Source organism: Tachypleus tridentatus, unplaced genomic scaffold, assembly GCF_004210375.1.
Source record: "Tachypleus tridentatus isolate NWPU-2018 unplaced genomic scaffold, ASM421037v1 Hic_cluster_2, whole genome shotgun sequence".
Taxonomy (NCBI): domain Eukaryota; kingdom Metazoa; phylum Arthropoda; class Merostomata; order Xiphosura; family Limulidae; genus Tachypleus; species Tachypleus tridentatus.
In genome coordinates this window covers 33,587,566-33,595,885 of record NW_027467782.1, presented here as the reverse complement: position 1 = coordinate 33,595,885, position 8,320 = coordinate 33,587,566, and the positions used below count along the sequence as shown (strand labels likewise).

Genomic DNA, 8,320 nt, shown 5'->3' with positions numbered 1-8,320 from the left:
TATTATTAAGTAATTGAGTTCATAATTGTTTTTGTGCATACAATAACTGTGTAAGTTACTCAAAATATTCGAAATAGAAAGAGCTTGCTAGTCTTTCTAAAGCTAGTATAGTTTTGTGCAAATTCCCAAACAAACAAACAAACAAATGCACGAAATGTGTAAAGCTAAATTCTACGTCGGATGTTGATCAAAGCTGGAGTAGCGGTAGTTGTGAGTTTATTATTGCAATTACAAACTATAAATTAAAGTACTTCAAAGTGTATATGAGATTGGGATAAATGGCTCATTTATTATTTGAGTTCATATTGTTTTGTGATACAATAACTTGTAAGTTACTCAAAATTTCAATAGAAAGACTTACATTTTCAAAGCAGTATAGTTTTGTAATAAACTTTTCAAATTCGGTGAAAATTCGTTGGATATCAGTTTGTTTGTTCTGCCTACTGCACATGGGCTTCGAAACCCTGGTTTTAGTGGTGTGAGCCTGCAAACAAACCGCTGTACCATTTGAGGCTTGGACATCAGTATGAGCACCTTTCTAAAATCTAAATTGTATTTCATTAGGTGTCAATTAAGTCCTAAAACGTAACCTTAAGAATATTAGCAATAGAAATAATACATTTAGCAGATTAGAATAAAATATTAGTTCTTAAAGCTATAGTCTTTGATTGACAATGTAGTACCAAAGAAACTGCTGTTGTGGCATATAACACAACTCATTAAGGATGTTCATTCAAGCATTCAATTTCACACACACACACACACATATATACATACATTCTTTTGGGATCACTGGCCATTAATAGGAAGCCAAAGGGTCTGATATTAATGAAGATGAAAAAGTTCTTAAACTGTTCAGTTACTTATTTTGCTTATGCTTGTGACGTTTTGGATAAAATACATATAATTTTCAATAAAGATTATTACTTAAATCTCAAATATTTGCATATTTTATACAAATTTATTATAAAACATTTTCACCATTTCAGTGTTGATTTGATTTGTTTGCTTGTTTTGAATTTCGCACAAAGCTACTCGAGCTAATCTGTGCTAGCTGTCCCTAATTTAGCAGTGTAAGACTGGAGAGAAGATAGCTAGTCATCACCGCCAACTCTTGGGCTACTCTTTTACCAACGAATAGTGGGATTGACCGTCACATTATAACCTTCCCACGGTTAAAAGGGCGAGCATGTTTAATGTGACGGGGACTCTCAAAGTAATTACAGGTATTAGAAAATATTTCTTCTGTCTGGTGATAAGGTGGAGTGAGAAACTTCGAATTCAGAAATAATCCGCGAAGTACAAATGACTCAATAAAGGAAAATGAATACTGAATACTACATGTTGTCTTCGTTTCTTTGTACCAGAAACATTACGCGAAAAGTAACACAACAAAATATGTTTTGTGAGGTGGATAGACTTAAAAGTACATTATTTTGTTATTTTGCTTCTCTTGTACTCCTGGAAGGTTCTACATTTATGTTATTTCCTCTGAGACCTGAATATCCACCTCGGTGTTTGCCTTATATGGAGACTGCTACTCCTTTACCAACGAATAGTGTGATTGACTGTAACATTATAAAGCCCCATGGCTGGGTGGGCGAGCGTGTTTGGTGTGACCGGGATTCGTACCGTGACCCTCGGTTCGAGTCGAACACCTTAACACAGCTTGGCCATGTCGGGCCATATATGTATATATACAGTCATAAACTTTCGCAGTTTGTAAAACAATTTTAAAAATATTTTAGCATAATATTTTACAATTTGAGTTATCTATAAGTATATAAGATAACGTGTACACTCTTGCATAATTTTAAAAGGTAATAGTTTTTATACATTTAATTATTTTCCTACTGTAAATTGTTGTTTTGTTTTTTGAATTTTGCGCAAAGCTACTCGAGGGCTACCTGCGCTAGTTGTCCCTAATTTAAGACTAGAGGGAAGGTTGCTAGTCATCACCACCCAATGCCAACTCTTGAACTACTCTTTTACCAACGTACAGTTGGATAGACTGAACCATTATAACGCCTCCACAGCTGAAAGGTCAAGCATGTTTGGTAAAGACTAACCTAGGGTTGGCAATAGGTAGTGTTAAGTCGTTGCTCTTCCGAGACCCTCAGATAACAAGTCGCATGCCTTAACCCACATGGCCATCCCAGGCCACCAACTGTAAATAATATGATATGATGGTGGATTTGTTAATGTATCTTTGTATGTATTGGAGCCTTCTTAACCATGAAATATTGTTTTTACTGCAAAATACTTACAGGTAAATATCAGCCATTTTCTTTGAAATTAAACATCTGTTTTCAATTTTCTAACTTTGAACTTCATACAACTTTTGAACCACTTACTTAATCAAATGAGATTCTGGTTCTTATTCCATAGTATCAACTATTATTTGTATCTTGATAAAATTATTGCAAATTTTAACAACAAAGACACCATATATAAATATGTTTTGAATCCCATTAGAAAATAATGGTAGTGTGAAGGTTTAAAATTATTTAAGTATGATTATTTACACACATTGAAAAACCTTCAGTAGTCTAATGTATTTGACTGTGGTGAAACAAGCTAAAAGAATTAGGGAATCTTTTTTTTAGAGAAATTTATAATTTGAAAACAAGAAGGCTATTTTAACCTTGATATAAGATTTTGATGTGGGCTACCATTGCATTTAATAGCTTATAAGGCTCACTGGCATACAACAACTACAGTAGTGGTTGGAATACTATTGATGTAAGTAGTTTGTTATTACAACAGTTTTTATGATATGAAGTTTGTGAATGCTAACTTAGAAAAGGTATTCACTCCATAACAACTTATACAAGTGTTCATTGTCTGTTCCCTAGTAGGAAAGAGGTTAGTGTTTGAATTTACATTGCTAAAATCAGGGCTTTGATTTTCCTTGGTGGACACAGTAGATGGCCTGATGCTGCTTTGTTATAACAGAACAAACACATTCCATCTAATGTGTACAGAATATTATCCACCATCCATTCACCATATTGTCTGGTTGAAATTATTTATGAATGAAATCATTAGATCATTAATGCATATAATAAACCTTTGAAGTCCAAAGTACATGTAGTTTTTATATTAATTAATGCATTCAGAGGGATTTTATGTTTCTAGCTTGTTATATTACATTCTCAAAGTATATTTGCAATTTTTCTTCATTTTGTTTCACACAACTATTTAAAAGTTATTATATTTTATCAGAATATGTCACTTTTATGACTGAACCTTTTTATATTTATTATTCAGGTAAAATAATAACATTTGGTCAATCTACAATCTCTTAAAGGTGAAAAAAAATTATATCTGAGGTAGCTCATATCCTATGTTTTCATTATCAGCTTTGAGGTTTATTTTAGGAGTCACAAGACAATGGAAAAATTCCATACATATAAAAAATTTTCTAATGTGTTCATGTGCTATGTAGCAGCAGTAGTGGATTTATCAAGTGGAAGCTGACATATGCTCTCCACAGAGATCCATTGTATGGGTTTTCTCTGCACAAAACCACAGCTGGCCACTGTACAATGTTTTATCTGATTAGACAGGACTTAGTGTACAAACAGTGCTGGTATGTATTTTTTTTTCTGGTTATAATCAGTTATGTTTTTTGAGTAGTTTTGATACATGCTTTATTACATAGTGGGGTTTAACTACATTGCTTTAGTGATTATGTTGTGAATTTTATTTCCTGAAAAAAGGTAATTATAGCCTTTAGGTGTTGATGATCTTCCTTATCTGGTAAAACATAACTGGAGTAATCATGTTGTATATTTTGTTATTCAGTGAGGTATGAGTTTAGTGCATCATGTAGTCATAGAATTTGATTTTGGACCTTTTGAGATGTAAATGCAGTGTTTTGTTATCATGAAAATTGTAGTCAAAAATAATAATATCTAGATATTTTCAAACATTTGTTAACTTTTCATAAGTCTATACAATCACTGTCTTCAGAAAGTTTTACTCATAAAAAATCTAAAGGAACTCAACACTGACAGTTTTATGCCCCTGTAAAAGTGTTTTATGTGCATTACATCAAGGTCATAAAAGCAAGAATTTGTTTATCCTTTTAATACTACTAAAATACTAGGGTATAAACATTTGATAATTTTTAGATTTTATAATGTCATTAAAACTTTTAATTACTTTTCCATTATCTACAATTTTTACCCTCTTGTAAGTTACAAAAACACAATGTGCTCATTACCTTTGAAGGATTTTCAAAATGACAGGGTTTATAATTTTGTTGTTTTCTGACAATAATTATATTTGCTCAGGCTGCAAGCTAAGAAGTGATGTACTAAATTAATTTTGGTTCTCCTATATTGTGTTTATGAAGAACACTTGATTATGAGTTCTAATAAAAATTGCTAGGTTTATCAGCAGCTTTATTTAAAACCTCCAGATACCTACCTTGTAGCTTAATAATGGAAAATGTCACTACCACAGCAGCTTCTTGGATATAAAATATGGCAATTGTCAGTCAGGTCTTCAAAGAAATCTATGCAGTCTTGATAACATTCTGTAAGCCCTGACATAATGTGATTGGGATTAACTTGTTGCCACTTGCTGGTAATATCAACAGCAGGTTACCAAAGAGATGTATTGTTCTTATTATACATATACAGTAAATGCCATTGAAATAATGGACTTTGTGTAATTTCAGATTACTGTACCTATTTGAGCAGCTGTTTTATACAGGGTGAAATTCCAATGTAGGGTTAAGAATGTAAAAGAACAGACCAACATTTACTATTATGTAGTATATATAGCTGCAAATCTACAATATGACTTAAATGAGTCTTACATATTATAAATGATCGAGTCTGATTGTAAGCACTTGCCTGTAATGGCAAATTCATTGCTTCTGACTTTAACCCTCTTCCTCTAGAAATATTTCTTGAGACATCTCTGAACCAAATAGTTTAGAAATAGAAGATATTTTATTTTTACCTAAAACATTGGATGAATTTTTATTTCTTAAAAGTTATAGAAGTTGCTGTTTAAGAGATGTTTTCTTGTAGGAAAGACAAATAGAAAGTTCACTAACATAAGTTTCAGTACTAAATGATAAAGAGAAAAACACAAACAAACATGCAAATCAGTAACATATTGTAATGATGTAAGGAAAACACTAGGTAAAAAAATCAATTAAAACAAACAAAATATAGGAGTTTGAGAGTGTTTACAACAGGATAACTTATTGTTTAATTTTAAAAGTATAATAAAGAGAACAGACTACTAAAATTCATTATTTTACTGATAAATTGGAATAGCTGATGCAGCTCACTTACCATTTCAAACAATACAATGTTCCTCTTCTTCAAGATGGTTGGTGTTTAACCTTCCAGTCCTCTTTACTTCAAGATTGATATCTGTAATGCTAAATATTTAGCTCTCCAAAGTAGTGCATCTTTCTTTTTGATCATTTAGTAAAAGTGTGAACAAAGAAAGTAGGCTCATATCAAGAATTTCAACTTACATTCTTTGTCCAGTGAATAAGGTCACCTCATTACCTTTGTTCACTGACAGCAATGGTCATCACACATTTTCAGTCATTATCATACTTGGTCAACCATGAATATTTTAGTTGTAACCCAGTTAACCTGTATTCTATATACAATACTAAAACATACCTAGGAGTGTAAGAGAACAGAGGATAAAAGAACTAAAATAAAGTGAAGTTAATAAATTTCTGGACCTCATATTGCATTTAAGACATTGTAAAAATCAAGTAAGTAAGATTGAGGCATAATTGTTAGTGTTCCTAAGGTCTTCTAGACAATATATGTTAGTTAATCATAAGGAAAACAAGATTTTAGGTTGCATGCAGGGAAATGCTGAGTAAAGAAGAGTAAGAAGTGATCTTATGAAAGCTTATAAGATTATTGGAAGGGGAGTCACCTTCCATAAAACGTCAGGTGACTTTCCTTCTCGGTTTTTCTCTTTTCTCTCCCTTTGCACCACTACAACACGCTTGAGACTCACTGGACCTATTTCTCACTAAAACTTGTCTAATAAGATTTGTTTTTGCCTGCATTTTAAAATGTTTCAGAAGTAAGACATGGCATTGTCATTGAAAAGGTTTATGCTGCAGTTTGCTACAGCTTTGTCAGGGTGAAATTTTTCCACAAAACTTTGCAACTCTCCCTATTTTCCACACTTTCCTTGATTAATGAACTAGGAACACCCTCCCTTCCCTCCTCCTCATCTGAAGACAATTCCTCAGTGTTGCCTTCTGTTGCTGCTCCTTCTGAAGGTCTTGGAGTTCTTCCATGGTGAGCTCAGTGTTGTGGTCTTCCACCAACTCCTACACATCATCACCACTCACATTCAAGCCCATACACTTGCCTAGTGAGACAATATCCTCGACAATAGGCTCAGACTCAAAGTCTTCAAAATCTCTATCTGCGACTGAATCTGGTTGCAATTTCTTCCAGGTTGAGTTCATGGTCCTCAAAGACACTTCCTTCCAGGCTTTGTCTATGATCCTCAAGCAATGGAGATTATTAAAGTGATTTTTCCAGAACTCTCTGAGGGTTAACTCTGTGTCATACTTTACTATTAGCCCTCCACATGACATTTAATTTTCTTTTCAGAAAATTATTTAAAAAAAACAACAACTGGGTTCTCAGAATGGTAAACAAGCAAAGGCTTAAGTTTTAAGACCCCACTTGCATTATTACATGACAAGAGAGTTAGCCTGTCCTTCATTGGCTTGTGCCCTAGCAGTGACTTCTCCTCCTTGGTGACGTAGGTTGTCTTTGGTATTTTCTTACAAAAAAGGCCTGTCTCATCACAGTTGAACACTTGTTCGGGAATAAAACCCTCAGCTTCTACATAGTCCTTAAATTCCCTGACAAATTTATCAGCAGCATCTTTGTTAGAATGAGCACCCTCCCCATGTCTCACGAAGCTATATATGTCACTTCTCTTCCAATATTTTTCAAAACACTCCTACTAGCCTTAAAGACATCACTTGGATCAGCACTCGTTCCAGAAGTATTTTTCAGGAGGTCAGCATAAAACTGCTTTGCTTTCTCACAAATGATGGTCTCAAAAATGCTATCACCAGTTAACTGTTTTTGTTTACCCAAATCAACAACACTTTTTACACCTCTTCCATTGTTTGTGATCTTTGTTTCGTAAGCACTGTCACTCCTTTTGCAACATCACCTCCTTTATTTTTCAGTATGGTGCAGACTGTAGACTTTGCCATTCCAAACTGTGCAGCAAGGTCAGACAAGCGAACACCACTCTCGTACTTCGTTACAAGATATTTTTTCTCCTTTATTGTGGCTCTTACAACGTTTCTTTTTGGTTTGCCGCTTTCATTATCCTTCTTTGACTTCATGATGACTTATTTAATCAGAATATTTAAAAAAAAACAAAAAACGTTCACAACAGATTTTAGTGGGGGTGTGGACTGAGCGACATGTGTGAGCAAAATGTTTTGGGCAAACTTGGCATGGGCCGAAAATGGTCGAAGGGTCGTTCAGCTCATCAGTCGGGCTATTTCAGGGGTTCAGGCTAAACAACTTTGTTCGGGAACCGAGTTTATGTTCGACAACCGAGACATTATTTTCTCAAACAATATGTTCGAAAACCAAATAGTTCAGGAAGTGAGTCATTTAAGAAGATACCACTGTATTTGACTTTATTTTATATGCCATTATTCCATATTTTAAGTAAGTTATGGATTCCACGTGAACAAAATTCCTTGAATTTGGATTCTAAAAACAATCTTAAGTCAGTTTTGAGTTCCTTGTTTTTACAAACCTTTCTTCATCTTAGTAATGCTGTGAGGATCTTAAAACATGATAATCAGATGGAGCAGTATCTAGTGAATAGGATCGATGAGGCACAACTTCCCATTTTAAGGCCTGAAGTTTTTCTAGGGTCATTTATGAAGTGTGTAGGATTCAAAACACAATCTTAAGTCGTGAAAAAACATTAGTCTTCTATATTGATTAATGCAGTTCTTTTCCTTACCAGTGCTTGGTGTTATCACTCCAACTGATGACAATATCTTTCAGCTGTGATTTGGATCAAAAAGTTTGTGATAAACTGCACTTCCCAGATCTCACCAAACACAAGGCAAAACTTTTTTTTTGTTGATATAAGCCATTCTTCGGTGTTGGTACAGGTGTGTAACAGAGATTCAACAATTGTCTCTTACGTTGAGTATGCTCATAACAAAAAAAAAAAAAAACACTTCTCGTTGCCACTAACAATTCTTTCCAGAATTGGTTCATGAGCATTTCTTGTTGTCAAAGATTAACAAATAGTGACTCTCTCA

The 8,320-nt window shown here is 33.7% G+C and overlaps 2 protein-coding genes and 1 long non-coding RNA gene across 3 annotated transcripts in view; 1 reads left to right on the top strand and 2 right to left on the bottom strand.

Moving 5' to 3' along the window:
- The window catches only part of LOC143242268 (uncharacterized), a 109,521-nt gene that overhangs the window by 21,744 nt on the left and 79,457 nt on the right, over nucleotides 1-8,320 (bottom strand). The window lies entirely within an intron of this gene.
- On the top strand, nucleotides 1,833-3,947 carry LOC143242182 (uncharacterized). The gene is made up of 2 exons (XR_013022539.1): nucleotides 1,833-2,269; nucleotides 3,449-3,947. It is a non-coding gene; the product is annotated as an uncharacterized LOC143242182 (long non-coding RNA).
- LOC143242177 (serine/threonine-protein kinase atr-like) overlaps nucleotides 5,183-8,320 on the bottom strand; it is a 35,337-nt gene continuing 32,199 nt past the window's right edge. The window contains exon 9 of the mRNA XM_076485535.1: nucleotides 5,183-5,404. The gene's annotated coding sequence lies outside the window, so the exon portion shown is untranslated. The remainder of the gene's footprint in view (nucleotides 5,405-8,320) is intronic.